Source organism: Lagopus muta, chromosome 6 (genome assembly GCF_023343835.1).
Source record: "Lagopus muta isolate bLagMut1 chromosome 6, bLagMut1 primary, whole genome shotgun sequence".
In the NCBI taxonomy this organism is placed as follows: domain Eukaryota; kingdom Metazoa; phylum Chordata; class Aves; order Galliformes; family Phasianidae; genus Lagopus; species Lagopus muta.
This window is the reverse complement of record NC_064438.1, coordinates 9,197,634-9,221,581: the sequence shown is the minus strand read 5'-3', so window position 1 is coordinate 9,221,581 and position 23,948 is coordinate 9,197,634. Positions and strand designations below refer to the sequence as shown.

Below are 23,948 nucleotides of genomic sequence, written 5' to 3'. Positions count from 1 at the left end.
TGAAGAGTCAGACTGTCTGCCTCGAGACCCAGATGCTAACTAGGAGTTCACCAGAAGAGTGCACACTGCAGCCTGGGCATCCTTTATGTGTCAACCTTCCACAGCCATCCTCTTCTGGGTTATGCTGTATGCTGCTGCCTGCCCACTGTCATGCATTTCTGCATGAGGTGATGGGGAAAGAGCATCCTGGGCATGGGAAGAGCCTTTAATGCTGTCTCTCTGGTGGCAGGACAGCTTACTTCTAGCACTCAGTAACCAACATGCACTGAGGATGAACAGTTATGAACTTTCACAAATAATTTCTTTAGAACAACACCAACAGCCAAACAAACAAACAACTCACCACACACCCACACAAAATGTGTTTACTATTAAAAAACTTCTCTTTTTGTACAGAGTATGAACCCTCCCCCATATAAAGCATTTCTGCATGTTCACCACTCCAGCCACACACTTAAAGGGAGAACGGAGGCTATACATAACAACATTAACATGTGGGATGTGTTCCAAACAAAGCACAACGCACATTTTTCCATAAGCAGTCCTAATCCTCAAAGCAGGAGCATGACTGAATACAGTCTAGTCATGGCAGCATTCGTCCAGAGCCTTGAGCTACTACAGGAAAAGTCTGCCTTCAAGGCCTACCAAACTTGCTACCCCCTATGGTGCATAAAGCTACAGCCCTCATTTTCTGAAAAAGTTGTGCAGAAGAACTTGCACAGCTGCTGTAAATGCTGATGATGACATGCCTGCCATGGAGACAGCAAACAAACTTGTCTCTCCTTTGCAGTAGCGAGGGACAAAGCCAGACAGGCCTTGAGAACAAGTTGCATGCATGGCTATCAGAAGCTAAGCATGACACAAGGGGTGTCTTTTTCAAAAAGAGATCTTTTTCAAGACCTTTATGCATTAATTCAGGCCAGCCTCTCAAAGCAATTGTGGGCTTCGTGAGCTCTGCTTTATGCAGTTATTCTTAATACTTCACTCGTAAGCAACAAACCCATCCAAATCAAACAAACTAGGGACTCAGAAATGCACAGGTTTGAACGTACCTTTTACAGACTTCTCAGTATCACACCTTTGTGACAGCTTCACAAAGCTCCCGTGCAACCTCCAGGCAGTTTTTCTACTCAGAGCAGAAAACCAGCAGCTAACTTGTAGCTTGCTTCACGATGAAGAAGCACAATGCTCTTGCTTGTCAAAGGGAGAACTGCTTTCATGCAGCAAATCCCCTGCTGCCCTTCAAAGGGATTCTCAACATGCTTCTGAAGGGGACTTTGGTTGCGGGGATTCTTACCTTAACTTCACCAGCTTTAAGAAAAGAACCCACTACCAGTCATCACATGCCCAAGACAGACCACACTCTGCTAAACAAGGCTGCTGCAGTAGGGGGTGGCAGTCTGTATGCTTGGTGTCAAGTTCCTCCTCAGCTGCCCTTATTGCCTTGGTCCTGAAAACTTTGCATGACTTCAGACATGCTTGCAACAGACTGTTTGTATTCATCACCATGAGCATCACATTGCTTGCCAATGTTTTGAAACTGGCGCTGGCTAGATTACAAATAGAGATGGATGTGTGATAAGAAGAATCATGGGAATTTAAAGTTCACTCCAAGCCTCAAAATTCCATAATTTTTCAGTTGGATGCCACAATGCACAGCATGTGAAGTCTTGGGATCTTACACAGCAGTGGTAGAGCAATGCATCTTGGTAAGCCGAGCACCTCTTTGGAAACACTGCAGAACAGGAGAGTTGTAGCGATACATATCAAAAAACTACTTCAGTTGCACAATGACACAGTGTTGGCTGCATAATGTTTATAGATCTATAATACAACTATACAAAATCACGGTATGTATTATCTTATTAGTCTTATGGATTCACCTCTAGGCAAATCATTTGTTGCACACATTTGTGCTGCACCAGCAGTGAAGTGGAGCACAGAGTGCTGCAAGACAGCACAGCTGCAGAAAATTGCTATTATTATGCTAGCTCTCAGCATCAGTTTTACAAAAGTTGAAAATAAACTAGACTTTTCAGCGTGTCAGATTCCTTCCCAGAACATTATGGTTTGGTTCTCTTATCAATTTGAAAACTCTACTAAAAAGTTTCAAGCTTTTTTGATTGTGAAATACTTAAGAAGCCATAGAGACAGGCACTATGCAGATAAACAATCTTGGTACAACAGCAGCTGCAGAAGGGCAGTAAACATGCATTCTGGTGTTCTGCAACTAAACACTGTAAGACAAAAACAAGAAAGCATCCATGATTAGGGCAATTTATAGCCCAAAATAAACTTGAAGATTGATGAAGAGCACAAGATCAAAAAAGCCTACTCCTTCCATTTCACCAGTTTTGTAATCAATTTGGAACGAGAGAGGAGAAGAATTTAAGAGATTAGGGGAAAGTCATTCTTCATTCCCCATGGGTCTGATCCAGAGCTTATTGAAGTCAATGAAATGACTCCCATTACAGGTCCACTGGATTTTTCAATCAGGCCACAAGAGATGATTACTAAAGTGGCTGTGCAAGGAGAATGAAGGTTGTTTCAGAAAAAATAATGATCAGGATTTTCCTTTAAGGGAATCATAGACTCCATGGGACAGTAAAAACTAAGTACACCTAGCCTCTGCACTCAAGGGTAAATTGTTGTCAATAGCATTCAATTAAGGAAACACGTGATCAACAATTTCTTTTCTGTTAATATACAGAGGATGATAGAGGTGAAAACATAATTATGTTGTTTCTGCTCCTTCCCTGCACCCCGGTGAACTGCACACAAATTGTTATCAAAAATGCAATTCAGGCTCACTGTTTCCTCTGATTTTTGTGTAGCTCTTTTACAACAGTGAGGAGGACCTCCGAATGTGAAAAGCTGATGCTATAAGACAAAGACTGGAGAATCCACATGCAGATATTTCTTAAACTTCTCTTAATTCATTATTTACAATTTTTTGGGTTGTGAGTCAATGATGACTGTAAGTTGGAGTTCCCCCTGAAATTCTGCCTTTACAAGCAAGTTTTTTCAGGACTCCGTCCAGAATAAGAGCAAAATGATTCTTGGAATCATTATTATCTTTTGGGTCACTTCTTTTTTTCCTTTATTTTTTTTTCCCCCCCCCTTTTTTTGAGACATGAATGTTCTAAAACACATGTCCATCAAGAACAGTACTAGTTGGCTGTTTTTGTGTTTTTTTTTTTTTAATTTTTTTTTTTTTTTTTAGCTTCCATTGTGGTAAAAATGGAATGTTCTGCTTTAAGAAAAACAAAACCATGAAAACATAAGCAAAAGAATCCCCTAAAGTCATACCGTAAGCAGTGAAGCAACTCCAGGTGACTTCATTGGGTCAGTAGTTGTCTGAACTCTGAAGGTCCTTTGCATTCCTGCCTGTAACCTTTCTGAGACTGAACTTCCTTTTGATGTTCATCTCACTGTACTTTGCTAATCTGCCCAGGAATATAGGAACTGCATCGGTCACCAGAAAGTTAAAAACTGCAGTTCTTGACTCTTTACAATGCAGAGAAGCAACTGAATGATCAAAAGAGGGAGACAGTTACGTTCCAGGGGGCAGCAAGGGCAAGCTGTGGGGATGATGTGCCTCCAGAGCACTGCCCACAGTAGAATGCCATGACTCAGGAATTATGGTGACACTGTAGCAGAATTCAGCCCCTGCAACAGGACAATAAAGCCTCTACAGAGCTATTGCTCTCTGTCTTGTATCTAGGATCTACTTTTTGAAGATTCTCCATCCTCAGGTCTTGAAGATATAGATAAAAGACTGAAACATGTCCTCTGGTCCCTGCAACACAGACACTTTCCTGAAGTAGTCAGGAAGGCTAGTGATCCCTTGTCCAAGGAGTTGGTACTTCTCTTGCCTTGATCTAAAGACCACTGCCACTTTATAATGGTCTAAAAGAATTATGTATTGTATTATTTGTCTCAGCAGATCACCATTAACCCAGATCAAGGTTATCAGCTTTTGCCACTATATACGTACCATAAAAATCAAATTATTGCAATGTTCTGTCTCTTTCTTTCTCTAATATTAAACTGGTTACCCTCATTTGCTTAATTTTCACCACGTTTAAAATAAGCTTCAGTCTCTTTCTCATTTCAGAACCCCAAGTGTACCTACAGATGACTACAAATCAGCTTTTCCATTTCTTTAACAAAATAAAAAGGAATTAGACAAAATTTATGAATTTAATCATTTTGATGATTTTGTTATTTTGGACACTAAATATCTATCATCTTTGGTTGGCTGCAACATTCAGATCCTCTTCCAGATACAGCCGGCCTTACTACAGAGGCATATTACAACTCTAATTTTGCTGTACTCACAGATATTCATTTCTTTGTAGCAAGCTATTCATAACAAAGAGAAACAAAACACATCCCACATCTATAGTCAAAACTGGTCTCAGAGATAGTGACATTTATGGAAGGAAATACAATTCAACTGAAGTACAAACTGATTAACACATTAAAGCAACAGAAGCTGCAGATGAGCTGAAGTGACAAGTTCAGAGAGAAACAAAAAGACAGATGCTAAAATGGCAGCAGTATAAGATCTGTTGGTTGCATATTTTGTGTTATACTCATTTCATCTCCTCAATTATTTTTGCAGTAATACCAGCATTTCTTGGACTGAAGGCAAAAGAAGGGGAAAACCCAGCTCCCTGAGCTGAAACAGAGGGCCTGTACAAGGATCCCTTTCTAGACAAGTCCTTCCAAATGCAACACACAAAGCTGCTAACAGTCCTTTTGAGAAGATGCAGCACTCCCAAAGCATGTGATCAAGTGAACTTCTGCTATAGCTTTTCAGTATTAGTTGCAATATTCCTGCTGGTGTAGCTTTGTTACTGGGCTCCCACACTGTCCTGATTTGATCGGCCACACTCTGATGCTTTTGATTTAAAACAACAACAACAACAACAAACAGTTTATGAAGACAAGATGAAGAAAGAGGGACATGCCATTTGTCTCCATGGCCTATCTGAACTTTGTTCTACACTGAACAACACTTGCTTGTCAGTAGGATTCCAAGAAAGTATGGAGACGACTTCATTTTTTAAGTTTGCTTGGGAATATACTTCTCAGCTGCTATACAGGAAAAAGCCCATTCATTAAAATTACATTACTGAGACCAGATCTGAGGTATTTAACGAGGTCTTACATTAATTATGCAAGATCAGGAAAGCATCTGGGTTTCTTTGAGATCCCACAGATGGGCACATGAAGGACAAACAAAATAAGTGCTGCAAAAGAACAAACATAAACATGCCTGCAAACACAATTGCTCACTCTGCCTTGAATTACAAAACAGCATTTTTCACATGGCTAGAGTCTTAGGTCATAACAAGTGTCAGTGGAGAAGAATTCAAGAGAGGCAAAGATGTAATATGCTAGCAATACGTCTACCAGGACCTGGCTTTGGAAATAAGTTTTCTTGGAGAAAAGGCTTTAATAATAAGCAAGTGTATCAGATTTCTGCAAACACACTGTTAAGGTCGGCAGAGCAGCTGGCAGCAAGACGAGTTCTGTGACCTGCTCCTGAACCCTTCAAACTCATTTCCTGTCAAACATCAGACCCAAGAGGACAAGCAAAAAGCTGTTAAGCTCTCTTCTAGAAGAGTCTGAGATTAGAATTCCAGTAATGGCTCACATTCCTTTCCAGTTGTCCTGAACTGGCCACTTCCAGCGTTGAGGATTGCTATGCCGTATGGCAGCGCTCTCCTCCTCTGGGGAGAAGGAAGAGAGAGCGGGGGTGGAAGGGAAGAGTGAGGCCATGGAAAATAGGATCCAGCTTTTCGGACAGCAAACAGGAGAGTCAGATGTGCTATTCATTTAAATAAATTAGAGCTACTTCTGGTAGATCTAAACAGAGAGAATTGTTCAACTTGTCCATGAGAGTAAAGGTAAGTCCTGATGCAATTTCCCTCTGCAATCCCCTCCTAGAGCTGAAAATGAAGAGGCCAAGGAGAGGCTCGCCCCTTCCCAAAGCCAGCAGACAGGAGCTGGTGCACACAGCCAGAGCCAGCCACCCTTTCCCAACAGCACAGAAGAAAAAAGAGGCACCCTGCTCATTTCAGATCTGCACTCGTTCACACCAGCAACTGTGAAAGCTTGTGCAGTGGACAGATCAGAAACAACGTCAACTAGGCATTTTTCCAAAGAGAAGCACCCAACAGTTAATGTACTTACTCCAGTATATAAGACATACAACCACATGAACCACTTTGGATTTTCCCTAGTTTCCACCACAAACTGGATGCAACATTTCAGAACACTTGAAAATAACTAAATGAAAAGCCTAGCAAGGAACATTCTGCACAGAGGCTTTCTAGTTCTCTTGCACCAGCTCTGCCAGAGTCCCAGTTCACAAGGAATCACAGCATCAGATCAAATTTGTCAAATAAACCAGAGGGATTTGAGAAGACGGTTCTTGGGTCCTCTGAAGATTCAGTTGTGTACATGTCTACAGATGGAAAAGTATGGTACGATATTAGAAGATACCATTTCATTCCATTTTAAGAAATAACTAGTATTTCACTCATTCTCTCTCTCTTTCCCCCACCTTCATTCTGCCATCATAAACCTTTCTGTTTCTAACCATTTCCACCACAACAAGAACAAGATTACAATGACATTTTGCTTTTCTGCCTTTCAGGAGGCAGTAGGTATCTGGAAATCAACTTAGTAATCATTAATTAGTTGCATCTCAGTAGCTATCTTCGATACCATCTTCATGTTCTGATTACATTGCTATAAGAAAAGCAATACATCTAAATATATAGCATACTTTGCATTAAGATCTAAATCAAATCTTAAGAAAAATATTAAGAAAAACAAGAGAAGTAAACTTCTAGCAAATCAAAAATTTGCTTTCAGTATGGATGAAGAAGTGAATAAATCATCACAGACAGATGCTCACAATTTTGTTTCTGTTTATTATTCTATTATTGCCTAGCAGCTTATATTCATCACTGGAAATAAGCCAATATCTGGAAAAAAAAAAAAAGCAGCACTTCTACAGCAGGTGTATAAACTGAACAATTTCTACCACCAACAGAAAAATGATATTTGGCATGACTTTTCGATTTTGGGTCTGTTACCTCTAGTCAGTTCATTAAAATTTTACTGCCTTCATTCTCTAACCCAGAAATAGCAAAGAAACTCTTCCCTTTCCCCTCAAATCACACAGCTCCTAATCATTGGTTTGTGTCCCAGAGACTCCACTGCTGCACACAAATCACCACACGATCCTTCATGTCAAAAAACCTGAAGAATGCTTCAGTGGGATTAGATGTATTTTCCAGATTTACTGCTGGAAATCCTTGGAAGCCTAGGGATGAACAGACTAACATTTCAGTTCGATTTAGTGACTCTTCGAACTGGGTAGTATAGCTGCTGGCTGAGAAATGACTGACCTGCAGCCAACACATTAAAGGTAGTATATAAATGAGTATAACACAAAGAACAAATAAGAAAAATGCCACCCCAGAATACAAGGCTTGGGCTCATTTAGACAGACCACTGTGTAACAACAAGGTCAGCTCCCTCACCAAAGCCACAGCCAGACTGTGCTTTCTGCTCACAGTAACTTGGGCATTTACTGCAGAAAGCATGCAAGGCATGTGCCATAACACTCTTAGCCATTAAAGGATATCACAGAATGGCCAGGGTTGGAAGGGACCTCAAAGATCATGAATCTCCAACCCCCCTGCCACATGAGCACCAACCTCCCCATTTCATACCAGACCAGGCTGCCCAGGGCCCCATCCAACCTGGCCTTGAACACCTCCAGGGACGGGGCATCCACAGGCTCTCTGGGCAGCTGTTCCAGCACCTCACCACTCTCCCTGTAAAGAACTTCCCCCTGACATCCAACCTAAATCTTCCCTCCCTCAACTTAAAACCATTTCCCCTTGTCCTGCAGTTATCAACCCTTTCAAAGAGTTGATTCCCCTCCTGTATGTGCACTCCCTTTAGGTACTGAAAGGCTGCAATGAGTTCACCCTACAGCCTTCTTTTCTCCAGGCTGAACAAGCCCAGCTCCCTCAGCCTGTCTTTGTAGGGAAGGTGCTCCAGTCCCCTGATCATCTTTGTGGCTCTCCTCTGGACCCTCTCCAACAGCTCCCTGTCTTTCTTGCACTGGGGGCTCCAGACCTGGACACAGTACTGCAGATCGGGCCTCACAAGAGCAGAATAGAGGGGGACAATCACCTCCCTGTCCCTGCTGGCCACCCCTCTTTTGATAGAGCCCAGGATATCATTTGCCTTCTGAGCCACAAGGGCACATTGCTGGCTTCTTTTGTACCACAAGCTTCCTTTCCTGAAAGGACACTCAGTTTTTTGACTCGGGATGATTTGTGGAATACATATCTTAATGCAGCCTGAAAAAAAACTATGACCACTCACAGTGAACTTCAAGAGGCTACAACTAGATCTGCCTTCCTCACAGTCATATTTATTGTACAACTTATAACTTTGCTCTTTCCAAATACTTAAGTCCGAATTCAAACTTCACAGTTCCTTCCCCTTGAAGTTCCAGATGTGCTTAGGAACATTCCCAAAATTTGAAAAAGCTTGGATCCAACTGAGAAACATTTCTAATGTTTGTTACAATTAACTTGAATGGAATCAGGTATATGCAGTTGTAATCTCCCTCCAACAAACAAACAAAATTATAACAGAAATTTTCATGTATCAAGCTAGCTTGAATTATACAAGGACAGAGATTTAAAACTAAACACTTTGGATACAATGAGGAGTATGCTCTCAAGATACTAATCATAATGCATCAAGAGCTCTAGGACTCAGAACAAAAATAAGTTTTGCTTCCACCTATATAAATCATTTTGTAATAACCAAATCAAAAACTACCCTGACAGTGCCAGGTCTTACTGACCTCAGCTCAGATCAGCAGTAAATATGTCTACCATAATTAACTGAGTTAACAAGTGAAGAACATGCTGCTGCATTCCACAAAAACATTTGCATTTCCCTCTATTCACACAACTGCGGCTGTGTACAGAGCTAAACAACTCCAAATTCATTATCAAACTATAAATAAAGCAGAGCAGAACACACACTTCTCTGTGCTGGTATGCTCAAGGCATTCTTGTTTGATAACCCACATAATGCTATCTGAGGTTTATCCTTGAAGAAAGATACTGGAATAAAACTAAAAGTTAGCTTGATACCTGAGTTGCATTTCAGGTTGCAGTATGGGATGTTTTTGAAAATCATCATGTGAACCACTCAGGACTTTCTGAAAGAAAATTTGGGGGCAGCTAATTGAGTTCCTGCCCTACAAGTTAAAGTCCGCTCTGCATTGAAGATGTATAACAAAATGCAAGTTTCGTTATGCAGCAGAGCCCAGCATTCCCTTATTCCAGAAAACGTAACAGTGACTTACAGTTAGGCTGTTGAAATTTACAGAATGTTAGGTGCCCCCTCCCCTCACACACATACCACACTGCCTCTTGAAGCATCTTGTGAGGAAGGAATGAAATGCTTCTCTCTATTGATATTTTATTTTTTAGAGTTTTCCAAGCTGAGTAACTTCCCAGCAACTTTCTAGCATTAAGAAAACACCTTTAGCCATTCAACACATCTACACTGCAGAATGAGTATCAGTATCTCTAAGTGAAAAAACAGAGCTCTTCACCTATATGCTGTTTCCCTAAGGATGTCTCTGCACTTCTCAACATAGCTCAGGATTCTCACGTTCTAATTCACAACACTGAGCACACAAACTGAAACTGCTCATGTTGAAAGGTATGCTGCATAAAGCAGGCATCTTCTCACAACAGCAGTCCTTTTCTGTATCCATACAAGTGAGCCCCAAATGAACACTCTAGGTGAGAACAGGAGCACAAATGGCTTCAGAGATCAGGATGGAACTGTACACTAACAAAAAGTAACAAAGACTCTACCTGAAGACTTCACAGAGCTTCCTCTCTGATGCCTGGGTAGTACTGCACTCACACAGTGTGATTAATTTGACATCTTTTTCTCCAGTTCTTTATTAGCCTTCAGTCAGTGACAGTTGAGGAGCTAGAAGTGCTTAAGCTGGGTTTGATAGCAAGCACTGAAACATTATACAAGAACAAACTCCCTTATTTTGCAGAAGACTCTGGAATCATTTTCTATAATAAGGATAGATTTAAAGAAAAAGGATACATCTTAGGATTTTGCTTGTACTCTTCCACTATCATATCAAAGAACTATACAAGGCCAAATGAAAACGTGACCAAAATCTAAGTAACTGGATTTTAAAAGGCTGTCTTGTCAGATGTAGAAAGAAAGAAGAATGGTTGTTGTACTGTCCTTTCTGCTTCTGAGCATAAGAAGTGTTGACTGCTCGGAGAACAGAGAAGCTGGGCTGCAGATACTCAGATTGTCATAAACAGTAAGGGTAACCACTGGAGAAAGAGAAAACTTAGTCTACTAACATACCTCAACAAGCAACACTGTTCACTAAAGGAAGATGCTGAAAGTGGCAAAAAGATAATAAGGTTAGAACACTGTAAAAGCTAACAAAACACAACCTCAGGTATGTCCCAAACCATATGAACGTGGAGAAGTCCTCTGAAAACAAACCAGGTTCTTGTAGCTGCTCACTGCCCTGCACCCAGCACTCCATACAAATCTGATGTATATTCTACAATGGCATTGGCATTTTGAAATCCAATCTTGCAGCTACTTCAAAATTTGGCATAAGAACAAATGGCTGTCACTTGAAAAAAGATACTTGGGGACTTGAACAAGTTAAACAGGAATTGTTTTATGGGGATCCAAAACCCAATTAATATTATCATTAGGAATTATGATAGTTTTTAATCAAAGAGTACGCAGTGTTCACTTGCTAGCATAGAAATTGTATTATGTTTGAATATTTTGAAAAAGTTTCTGAAGGACTCTGTCTAAAAATGTCAGAAGTCTAACACTGACATGTATTACTTGGTCATGCCTGAATGGATTTTTTTTTTTTAACCCATGAAGCTGTATCTTGATGCCTTTGAATTGATATCTTTGGGAAAATGAAGGAAATGCCTAGAACAACTGGTTTATTTCTTCTAGTGCAAATAGAACAATTTTTTTTTTTCCTTAAAATTTGCAGCATGCAAAAGGGTATATAGATTTTTTTTTTTTTCTAGGAGGCAAAGAAGAAGGAAAAGAGAAGGTCCCACAGAAGCTAATGACAGCATATCATGGAACTTTATCGTCATCTACAAAGTGCACGGAAAAGCCCATTGCTTTAACACAGCACAGGAATAACTTGGCTGTTACCTATTAAGGCTCATATCCAGTAGAAGGTCCTTTTTGCTGTATATGTCAGCAGAATCCCATAAATAGGGAAAAACCAACCAACAAACCAAACCAGGGAGTTGCTAACAAGTAGTGGATGTTTGCTATAAAATCTTTAACAAAAAAGCCTTTCTTTCCATGTATAAGAATTAGATTTGTTCACAAAAAAAGGAAAATTATTTCAAACAAAGAGAGCCTTAGATCCTTCAGAGGCAATGGTTTTAACTTTATCAAAACCAGAGTTAAAAGGTTGAAGAGCTACTGTTTCTACAGTCTAAAGAATGGATATTCAAAAGGAAAAGAATGTAAATTAAATAAACGTTTCTGACAAGCAAAGCACAAATGCCAAAGACACTGAAGCATTTTTGTGGTGTCCCGACATAGCAATTCTATCTCTGTGACACATTGTAAGGATAGACTAGAAGAATTAAGGACTCTAGGACTGACCAACACAAACTCAAGTCCAGTGCAAAGCAGCGTGTGAATTTAAACCATATGAAAAATCTTTATCCAAAAGGTCTAAGAGATATTGGCAAAGCTGGGTTTCAAAGTATTGCATATCTCACTCCAATAGTAAAAATGTAGCTGGCCAGCCACGTTAACAACCAAGCTATAACAAGACATATGTCACATTACATAGCCTGTCAAACTTTCATAAACAATAACCAGCTTTGTCAAATATCTGAACTAGTACATTTCTTCACCATAAAGCAGTGTTAAATTACATCACATGGCCTCAATACAGTTTGATTTGAACCAGGATGCCAGATCTGAATTTCTCTGTGCTTTTAAAGAATTTCTTGGATTCAAACTATTATGCTAGACTGTAACTACAAGATGGATCTATCAAGATTAGCCCTGCATTAGATCAAGGGAACATTTCCAAGCTGCATCACTTTTTCAGGTGGATACCTCACAGCATGGGACTTCAGGACAGCAAACACATACCCGTTTAAGTTTCTCTTTGGCAATAAAGTAACTATGCTCACTCTAAGAGCTTGCATCAGAACAAAAGAGCTGTCTTGTACTGAACATCACCTCAGGAGCAAGTTCCTATCCTACGTGCCAGTGCTGGGCCAACCTCCATTCTCTGCTTCTAGACCTGTAGTATCTTAAAAAGTTCAGAAACTCTATGAGCAACACTAAGACACTATGGCAAGATTTAATGAAGAATGAAAGTTCAGAAGTTAGCATCCCTCTCATCCTTGTTGATGGCACCATTTGCTTACCAGTCTTGAGTCTCAAGGAGGTTCCCATGGTTGCTGTCACCAGCTATCCCAAGAGTAGTCGGGCATCATATAAAGTAGTAAAATTTATATACCTCACAATATCAAAACTCATCTGACACTCTCGGAATATGGAATGAATCACAAAACGGCCTGGGTTGAAAAAAATCTTAAAGATATCCAGTTTGAACATGCCTGCTGTGGGCAGGGCTGCCAACCACCAGACCAGGCTGCCCAGAGCACTCTCCAGCCTGGCCTTGAATGCCTCCATGGATGGGGCATCCACAACCCCTCTGGGCAACCTGTTCCAGTGCATCACCACCCTTTGGAAAAACTTCCTCCTAATATCTAACCTAAACCTCCCCTGTCCCAGTTTAAAATCATTCCCCCTTGTCCTATCACTTTCAACCCATGTAAACAGCCATTCCCCCTCTTGTTTATATGCTCCCTTCAAGTACTGGAAGGCCCAATGAGGTCTCCCTGGAGCTTTCTCCAAGCTAAACAAGCCCAGTTCCCTCAACCTTTCTTCATAGGAGAGGCGGCTCCAGCCCTCTGATCATCATATTTTATTTATGTTTTACTTACAAATAATTCTAGAGATAATTAGGGAAAGAAAATCTGGAGACTGCATTATAAGTTACCTTTTTGACTTTACTCATTTGTTTTAAGTAAGAGCTGAAGGATTGGTCATTGTTCTGGGGAAGACAACAAGCAGATCCTCCTGAAAGCTATGCCAAAGCATATGGAAGAAAGGGAGGCGAGATGGGATAATCAGCCAACATGCCTGAGGGATGGGATATCATTCAGAGAGAGACCTACACAGTCTTGAGTGGTGGGCCCAAGTGAACCTCATGAGGTTCAATAAATCCATGTGCAAGGTCTTAGCCAGGGTCGTGGCAACCCTCACCATCAATGCAAGCTGGGGGTCATAAGGTTGGAACATAGTCCTGCTGAAAAGGGTTTGGGGGTTACTGGTAAATGACAAGCTGGACATGAGCCAGCAGTGTGCCTTCACAGCCCAGAAAGCCAACTGTATCCTGGGCTGCATCAAAAGAAGTATGGCCAGCAAGTCGAGGTAGGTGACCTTGCCCCTCTGCTCTGCACTGGCGAGATCTCACCCGAAGTTACTACATTCAGATGTGGAGACCTCAGTACAGGAGAGACATGGACCTGTTAGAGAGCATCCAGAGGTGGGCCACAGAAACGATCCAAGGGATAGAATGCCTCCTCTAAGAGGAAGGCAGAGAGCAATGGCTGTTTAGCCTGCAGAAGAGAAGGCTCTGAGGAGAGCTGATAGCAGTTTTCTAGTATGTAAAGGGAGTCTATAAGAAGGAAGGAGACAGACTCTTTAGCAATGTCTTTCCTGACAGGACAAGGGAAACAGCTTCAAACTAGAAGAGGGGAGATTTGGACTGGATATAAGGAAAAGTTTCTTACAAGCAGGGTGGCAAAGCACTGGAACAGATTGCACAGAGCAGTGGTGGATGTCCTGTCCTTGGAGACTTTCGAGGTCAGGCTGGACCAGGCTCTGGGCACTTGATCAAGCTGTGGGTGTTGCTGTTTACTGCAGGAGAGTTGGACGAGATGATCTTTAAAAGGGTCCCTTCCAACTCAACAGATTCTATGACTGAGGTTCCACTTAACAGAATACACATAAGCCACTTGAGCAAGATCTTAGGGTCACTCCTTTGGCTGTTCACTTGGCAGAATACCTTATTGAAAGAACTTGGTGCTCATCTTACAGACAACCAAAAGGCACCAAATATGATACACAAACTAGTTTCTGCAGTCACTGCATTAGTTAACAGCTATATTAAACTAACTGAATTTGCAAGTAATTCCTAAGTGATACATACCTTGATTACTACTTGCAACAAACTATCTCATAATTTCTTTTGTGAAATCATAATTCCATAGAATAAGAAGAAATTGCCTCTTGCAAATCCAACTGTTTCCCCTTCATTTTGTACTTAACATGCTTTATTTTTGTTCTCTTTCTCAAAAATAGTATTTTAGGAATTATGATGGTAAATATAGAGAGGACGGAAACATGGGTTCAAAATATGCTACTAAAAGGAAAGCAACTTTAATAATAACATAAAGTATTGCTTTCTATTTTACCAAAGCTCAAATTCAATTTATCACATACGATAACCTTCCTGGGGGACGAAATCTCTGCTTTGTTGAACTCAGGGTGAGTTTTCTCAAAGAGTTAAGCAGAACATAATTTTACTGCAAAAATAACAGTTCACAAATGAACAAAAAAAAACCCCAGAGAAATTAAAAGTAGACCTTTTCCTGGTCCCACACATATGACGGTCACAGTTCAGTTGCACTTTTTCTTGGATTTTGCTACCTACGACAGCAAAGTAACAGACCTATCAAACAGTATGCTAAGAAAATGGAGTACTCCGTACATTTTTACTGTTGACAATACTATTCAGGAAGTCAAGCATAAGCAAAACTAAGCACTATAATATCAAGTATATGCTTTTTATATTCATGTAATCTCTGAGAAATGTTCTGGTTGGCTACAATATTGCCTAATAGAAAGGTAAATGTTGTCTTCTGTGATTCAGCTACATCCAAAAGTACTGCTGTAATGAAAGAAAGACTTGTCTCATTTAACACAGTAGGTTTACCTGAAGACACTACACGCACCTCCTACAGGACTCAGCTGCAACATGGAATTTCTTTAATTGGTCACATACCATTGGATGGGCAACAACATGCAAAGAGATCGTCTCAACTGGCACATCACACACGTCAGTGACATAAATAATGCATTAAATGCACAGCATAGAGGGATGGTACTCTCAAGATCAGCATAGAGAAGAATACCTTATTCCTTCCTCTGAGCACAGGAGGTTCTTTGTTGATAGCGGTAACTTTGAAAAACCCTTTTCCAAGATGGCAGAAGCACAAACATAAGACATGGTCAACAACATGAAAAAAGCTGAAAGCCTAACAGTAATTGTTAGCACACTGTAATGCAAGATTAATCAGGAATCCTTGGTTGGCAGGTAAAACATCTGATCTGTGAACAGTCAGACTTCAGTACCTCATGCAACAACTACTTGCACTTGTTTTTAAAGCAAATTACAACACCCAAATATTCTCCATCACAAGAACACAATGTCCAAAGTTTATTTTACTTGACATAGCTTCAATACCTTCAGCTTCTGCACAATTTAGGTATTTTATTTTCCAGTAGAATAACTCTATTGACATGACTACACTCGGAGCTATTCCTGATTTATACTAGATCCTTTAGGGAATTGGGACTGCATGCAAAAAAATTCTATCATAATGTAGAAATTGGATGCTGAAGGTGGGCTAGTTGTACTTATTTTCTTATATGTCCATTTTTTATTTGTTTATCCTGAAGAGCTTATTTCATGCAGAGGTACATGTGGATCCAAAATGTGTAATGACCTAGTAAACAGCTGCAGGCACTTCTTGGCTCAATTCCATTTCTACAGCATATAATAGATTTTGCTAGGATTTTGCAAAGCTCCATTTGTTACAAGTTAGAGAGAAAACTACTATGAATTTGCCTTACAGTTGATAAGAGATACAGCCTATGCAGAATGCAGAATCTGTAAACGTAACAGCTTTGTGTAAATTGTACTGATAGTGGTGCAGTGAACCTTAATCACTAACCACTAAGTTATGCAGCTGGTTTTAGAGCAACAACTTGAACAGCACAATAAACCTCCTTTCTCAGGGAAGAGTTAGCTCCCCAGATCATAGCAGTTGAGTCTCAAGCCACAAATTACTTTTAAGCAGGAGGTGACACGACAAGTAGCACACAAATAAATAAATCAATCACCAAGGAACTCCTTCAAGTTAGTAGGTCCTTTGATGCATACAAGAGCTTAGAATATTTTCCCAAAACAGCTTGCAGGCTAATCATTCAGGACAGAACATTACCCTCAAAAGCACACCAATACCACATTCATAAAATAACACGTGCAAAGACCACTGCATGCTAACAGCTGCGTACTGAGCTGTTATGGTGCAAGAAAGTCTTCATGTTCTAGCAGTTAAGAGAGAACAATAATTCTAGGAACTACATCATAACAGCACTGCTCTTCAAACCCTTTAGGGCCCATGCTTACCTCTAAGAACAGCAGCTAAAATCACACATAAATTGCTGGAAGCCACACTCTGGTAACACAGCAACTTCTGTTTTCTTCTTACTCAGGGTTCAGAGGAGCTCTGCTGCATGTGAAGGCAGCCTCATCCAACAAGCCTTGACTCTGTTACACGTACTAAAGCCTGCTCTTTCCAGACTCTATCACCTTACAGATACTAAGTCAGGAACAAACACAAAGCCACACACATGGCTGCTGCTCCAGGCCCTTCTCTATCTGAAACAGTCCCAGTTACTGACACAGGTGCTACTCACATGGCCAATCTACAGCCCCTTCTTTGTTTAAATCAGCCCCACCCCAGCTACTGGCACAGGTGGCACTCATAAAGTGCCTGCTGCCCCAGCTGGGCTGTCCATGAGTGATAACTGGGCTGAGGCCCACTTTTTTTCTGTGATGAGATCCAGAACAAGTAGGAAAAAACCCCACTTGGCATAAGGAACGTATTACAGAATTGATTAGGCGCGTTTCTTTTTAACCTTTCTTTTTTGCCATGTTTGCTCAGATTAAAGCTTCTACCCATCTTTGTGGAGGTGAACAGTTTCCCTGTACTTCTACCAGGCACAGCTAGCAATCAGTCTCTATCCTCAGATGAGAGCATTTACAGCTGCAGACACTTTCATGCTGGTTAACCATTTACACTTACTCATTTGTATTGCGTTGCACATTTACAGTTGTCCTGGGCCAGCACCCCAGGGCAACTCCTCTGGTGCAATTTTATCCATTCAGAATCTGTTTCTGGCAAAGGCTTTAGTATCTGCTGTCCTCATTACAATCTTTCTTTTCTTTTTCAGAAAAACAAAGCATTAATTCAAATAACATCTACTTAAATAGTAAAATTAATGTAAAACAAACAAGTTTTCCATCTCTTAGGTTGCCCTGTCTTTTTCCTTAGAAGGAAGGGCTTCCTTGCTCCTGCAGCATAACTCAAACACATAACTCAAACCTAGATAAAAATAATCTGCTATCTTTGTCTGTGCTGGGATTGAGACTTTTAGCCTTAAATTCTTCTAAGTTCTTTGCTAGGTGGAGCAATACCAAGCAAAACGTGAGCATTTCCCAAATATTTTATGTAAAGAGCCCTCATTTTTTTCCTTTTTCCTGATTGCTGTCTTACCAGCTCTAGACTACCTCACTCTTCTGTCCCTTCTCTCCTCCCTAAATGCTAACTTGGTGTCAATGCAAGGACTAAGAGATTTAGCATCTACTTTTAGCATCTTTTATTATGCATGTGTTTATTCGTACATTTCCTGCCACAGAAACATGAAATTTGTATTTCATTAAGAAATTCAGAACTCCTAAGAAAAGATTTATAACTAACATTTATCTTTTTTAACCCAGCAGTAATTGATTCAGATGTCAGTAAATATGAGGGTTTGTTTGGTAAAGACATCTCCTTTTGCAACTACTGTCCTTTTCTTTAAAAGGGACTACAAGTTTCTTTCTTATCTCCCTTTTCCTTCAAGCTTTGCAAACCAGACTTCTAATTTTGCAAGAAAAGCTGCATGGTGTTTTAACTGTCATCTTTTTCAAGGGCTATTGATTACTTCTTCTTACAATGTCTAGTGCATTAACACTGCTTGAATCTTTAAATGGAACAGCTTTAATGCAACAAAAGTTACAGTATGCTTGGACAATTTATTGCAAATTAAAGAGAATTAAGTGCCTATACTATCTACTAAGGTTGTTTAATTATAGTACCTCTAGCACTGGTGAGTGACATATGGGCCTACTTTTGCTGGCATATCACTTCTAGCTTTTGCTTCTTTGCTTTGTGGGTAAAATAGAAACAGCACGATAGCTGCATGATTTCAAGCTTGAAAAACAAGTATACGCATCAAACATTTAATTTTAATTTTAGGTGTGCCACACAGTTTCAAATAGATGACTATGGATTCACTCATTGTTACAAAAAATAACAGTATTAGTTATAAAATAATTTAAAACAATACTGGCAGTAATTACCCTACACAGCAATGTACTAGCAATTTTTGTCAACAAACTGCTCTATTTCTCCTTCTATTCTGCCACTGACAGTATAGTTCATGATCCCTAAGCTAAAGGGAAGTGTAAGAAAATTTGCAGCCAGATTATTTTGGGTTATGCAGCAAATAAAGAAATTAATTAACCATTAAACCAAAGTCATCCATACTAGCCTACTGTAAGTATAAATTCTTGTATTATTAACTATTTAGCAATTGAGAACATACATATAACAGAAAAGTAAGTTACATCACAGAAATAATGCCCAAATTTGGAAACCGAAGCAGAGACTTGACAGTGCATCCTTTGCACCCATCTCCAGCAGCTGATAATAATTTGGCTGTCTGCTTTTGATAAACAAAGCTGTGATGTTCTACTGGAAATACACTTATAGTAGTATTAGCAATGGTATTTTCAATGACCTGAGTTCAGCATACTTGATGTTGGCTTCATGTTAACCTCGTTCTTCAGTGTTGCTCATCTAGTTCCAAAAAGTGATAATCTCATGTCAAATGCTGAGAGTGTCTGAAATCCAGGCTCAGATCCCAGTTTTTTAAGTGGCCCCTTATCCATTATGGCAGACTAATCTCAATTGCCAACACTGTATAATTACCCTCCAAAATAGGTGTACGACTTGAATTAGCCTCTAGTTTCAGGGAGCTTTATTAAACAAAGACTGTTTCCCTTTTGGCTTGCACTAGATCACAGCACCTGGAAGTACTCTAGACGCCTCTAGGGAACAAGCTAACACCAATCTCTGCTTCTCAAAAATTCCTCATCTAAATTTAGACATGATCAGACAAGCAAAGGTCAAAAACACCAAACAGAGAGTGAGATGAGCATAAAGAAAGATTTTTGGAGAACAGATAGCAATACCGCTCAGGTAAAGGAGGTTGGGAGACTTCCTTTACTACATTTTGGAGATGTAAGTTTATGGGACCCAGTTCCACAGCCTGCTTACCTGCATTTCTTATTTGCAGCATGAGCTTTCTTACACTCCCCTGTCACCTCCCCTTTTCCTCTTTGATTATCCAATGGACAAGCCAGTGCCAAGCTGCTTATATCCGCTATTCTGATCTGTTTTACACTGGCATCGACTTCTTGTTGCATTAGGTGCTGAATACCAGCCAGGGCTGGATTTGCTCCTGTGCCTTTCTATGTTTTGATCTCTATAGCCTTCATAATCTCTGTTCATCCTGACTTGGATGAAAAGAAAATACATACAAAGGTTTATCTAAAATCCTGACTTCCACTATGGACTAATCAAGGCAGAAATAGAGTTATTTGTAATTTCAAGTGCCACTGTAGGCCTCACTACACTTTCATGCAGCTCAGACTGATAGTGAACAGAGAAGGTTAAAAGAGAACAGTGGACTGGAATCCCAAGATAAACGGAAGGATCTCTGTCTATTTAGGTTGCATGTACTCATATAATAAATGAATCATCGAGCTTTCTTGGGATGCCATCATCAAATAAGAAATGCTTTCCTTACATCAAAAAAAAAAAAAAAAAAAAAAAAGGAATATCAACTCACATAACACAATTGAATTCTGTGTGCAGTATTCCTTGAATTAAAAAAATAATTCAGTGTCATGGTGAATAGCTATGTTTGTTTTTTTAGTCTGAGGCTATCCCAATTATTGCTATTTGATCAGATGCGTGATTTAACAATTGAAATGACTGGCAAAAAAGTGATTTCTCTACAGAAATTTGTGTCACTGGATAGACAAAATTTTGGAAGAACGCTGATATAGGAAGAAGAGGATACAAATCTCAGATATTTTAGGGTCAAAAACAGCTGTCTGCTGTAGCAAAATTTTAGACTTTTTAGAGATTGTAATCTAACCTTCAGGCTGTCTTGACACTGTTAACATAAGTGATACATACAGTGATCAATGACATGATTTTACGTACCATAACTAATTCCTCAATTTGTTCCTGGCTCTGGTTCATTATCACTTGATGGGATATTTTCCAGATTTCAGGTATTGCTACATGTTCATACCTGAGAAGACTGTCTGCAAGCACTTTCCTTGAATCAAGAGCCTAAGGTGGAAGAAGCCAAGATAATTTTAATTTTAACTTTCTTTTTCCTGGAAAATAGTTATAAAGAATGAATCATGTTTTGGGAACAACAAGTAGGGAAAGCATAAGTGATTTTTGAACTTAATCTCATTAAATTTAAAAGCAGTGACATAAGCTAATGAGACTAGTTTGGGGGCACTACCAAAAGGACAGATATTCTAAACAAAAACCTTTCCTGCAGATTTTAAAAGGGTATCACAAAGAGTAATATCTTACAGGTATCTCAGAGAAAACACTCTGTCCGACTTCAATACTCAGTGGTGACTGGGTTGCTAACTCTCCAACATTTTCTTCAAAATTCCAATTCCAAATCATTTGCCTTCATGAAATACTACAAAGTCCTTAATGTTTTTAGCCTGTATTTTTTTTATAGAAATAAAATGTTAGTGTAAGCATTTCATTCAGCTAACATGTTTGCCAGTGACAGAACAGCACAAATAAAAAAGCTCTAACCACTGCGGTGGCACAAAAACAATCCAATGTACACAGAACCTGAACCCATAAGCATTTAAACGTAGTGATTTTTACCTATACTATTATCTACTATATTGAACTTGATTCATATACTTATCCACAAACTTATGTAGTTACAATTTTGAACTTATTGGAGGTCTTGTATGTAAATATAATTTTGAACTCAGCAGCACTATTAATTATGACCTGCAGCCACTGTAACCTGGCAAGAAACGCAGTGCTGTCAGCATACTGTTCATTTTTTGAGATACCTGAGCATTTGTTCTTACTGAGAAAGCACTTGCACAAAACACTTTCTGGTATTAAACTCAAAATAATCCCATCTGTCCATCATGAAGCAGTGATGTTGAATCTAGCATCAATTCTGGACAATAAACAGAGATATTTAATGCAAAGGAACACTACAAGGTTTGGAGGTCTTGTTTGGTGGTAGGTTTAGGGGAACTGAAATACAAGAATCCTTACTGACTTCAACAGTGAGAGACATTCGATAAACAAAAATGAAGACAGAATATCAAGTACCATTTAACGTGTAAAAAGCCAGCTATGTTTATACCTCTTTCCAGGAAATATAATGTTATTTTTATCCTAGCTATTTCCATCTTCTATTTATTACCTACTTTGTAGACAAAATCATAGGGTAAGAATTCCCTAGAAGACATTTAAACAAAACATCCATTAAAAAAAATATGGAATGGAAACCGTAACTTTAAATTTGCCACAGTCAAGCAATATTTCCTATTCAAGAATGTGCAAAATCTGAAAAATATAAGAATCATGAACCACATTGTGCAACTTGAAATTGAGCATTAGTTTCATGCTGGATGTTGACAACAAGCAACATTTTATAGAAGCAGAGGTCAATCAGATCAGACCACCATAAAAAAGACAAATAGGACAGTACTGTGGGTAGATACCACTAGCGATCTGGAATTTTAATTCAGCTGCCACTAGTGCATCTTCTGGTTTGTAAAGTCTGCATAGAGATGAAGGTGTAAATGAACAAATGTTAGACAGACTGTCTTTAAAATACAGCTTTTACCTTCTGTTCCAAGTTTGGGTTTTCAGAATTTTCTAGAAGTAGCACACAGAACCCACATACGAAATCAAGTATCTCAGTTCAAGAAAGACTCTTCATCTTCTCAGGGATGACTCAGCTAATCATTATAATACTCCTGGCTTACTAAAAGCTGTATTATTTTACAGTTGATTATAAAATATGCCAATGAGAAATTTCAATAACTGTTAGTGGTAAGAAGGGAACCTTACCCTTAAAAGATATCTTAGTATCTGACTTTTAATTACTGGAGTGTGATTGTAGATAAAGATGGTAGACAGTTCACTACACGCATTTGCACACATGGGCAACCTTAAAGAGGGGTGGATTAAAGACACAGAATTGAAGAGTTCCTCTGGGTGATCATTCTTACCAGCTTAAACCAGAAAGGTCTAAAGCAAAAAAATAACAATAGGTTAAATTAGACCTTGAAGATTTTGTATTATGCAAGAGAAAACAAAAGCAACTCCTATCAGCAGTCTTTGTATCAGCAATTCATTCCTTTGAGAGTCTAGATGGAAGAGTAAGCAGAGAGTAAATGACATTGAATCTGGAGCATCTCTATTTGACATACAATTAAAAAAAAAGTTGCTACACATGAAAAAAACACAAAGATGAAAATTTCTTAAATGAGCATGCTTACACAGTAGCCAAAATTTGGCAAGAAACTAGACTAATACAGACAAAAACTCTAAAAGTAGATGCGACAGTGATACTCAGCATGAACTTTAGCATAACTGGGGAACTGGTGGACTCATTTCAGTTTTTTGACTCCCCAAAGCAACCACAGGATAATCATGAACAGACAAAATATTTGTATGATCACAGATATGAAAAATGAGAAATGTGGTGCAGCCACTTAAGCATACTCCAAGAATATTACAGGATGAAAAAACAAAATTACAGTATTTGGAAAAAATCACTACATTTTTGTTATGTCTGCAGTTTGCAAAGTATCAGATACTAATAATGTGTGTGGGATGTGATACAAAATTTTGAACATTTGGTCCTAGGTCTGCTAGCTGTTTGTGTATTGTTACGTAACCAGTGACCCACACATGTGGCATGTTCTGAGCTGTATTATTTAATACAATAATTCCGAAGTTCCATACAAAATACGGAATACAAAATGCTTAAGTGTTAGATAAGGAGAAATTTCTAATATACTACGCCTGTAAAACTCCTCCAAACTTAAATTCAGTTCATCCCATCACCTATTAAGAGCAGTTTGTTTCTCAACAGAAACAAAGCTAGGAAATCCATCTTCCCTTAAGTAAAGAGCCCCTGCTCTTTAGAAGGACATACTTACCTCACCCCGAACTCCTGGAAGGGTTCCTTTTCCATGGAGTATGAAGAAGATGGATCCCTTTTCACATGGAGTTTTTCCCAAACGAATTTTCTACTCTTTCTCTACTCTTGCTGCCACAACTGAAACAGGTTGAAAAACCTTGGAGCTTATGCTACTCTAACTTCTACACATTTCTTCTGAGTTTCCATCTGAATCTTTGCTTTGTATAGAAGAAACCCTAAGGCACACTACTAATTCTTTGTCTTCACACCAAGAACCTGTGTAGGCCTAGCATTCATTTGGAACCTATGTAGGCCTAGCATTCATTTGTATATTCTTTACATAAACAACACAAATATTGATA

The 23,948-nt window shown here is 39.3% G+C and overlaps 1 long non-coding RNA gene across 3 annotated transcripts in view; it reads right to left on the bottom strand.

Moving 5' to 3' along the window:
- Positions 1–16,932, bottom strand: part of LOC125695353 (uncharacterized) — a 47,264-nt gene extending 30,332 nt beyond the window's left edge. For all 3 annotated transcript variants that reach the window (XR_007377918.1, XR_007377919.1, XR_007377920.1), the window contains exon 1: positions 16,664–16,932. This is a non-coding gene — a long non-coding RNA (uncharacterized LOC125695353). The remainder of the gene's footprint in view (positions 1–16,663) is intronic.
- Positions 16,933–23,948: the final 7,016 nt, after the last annotated feature.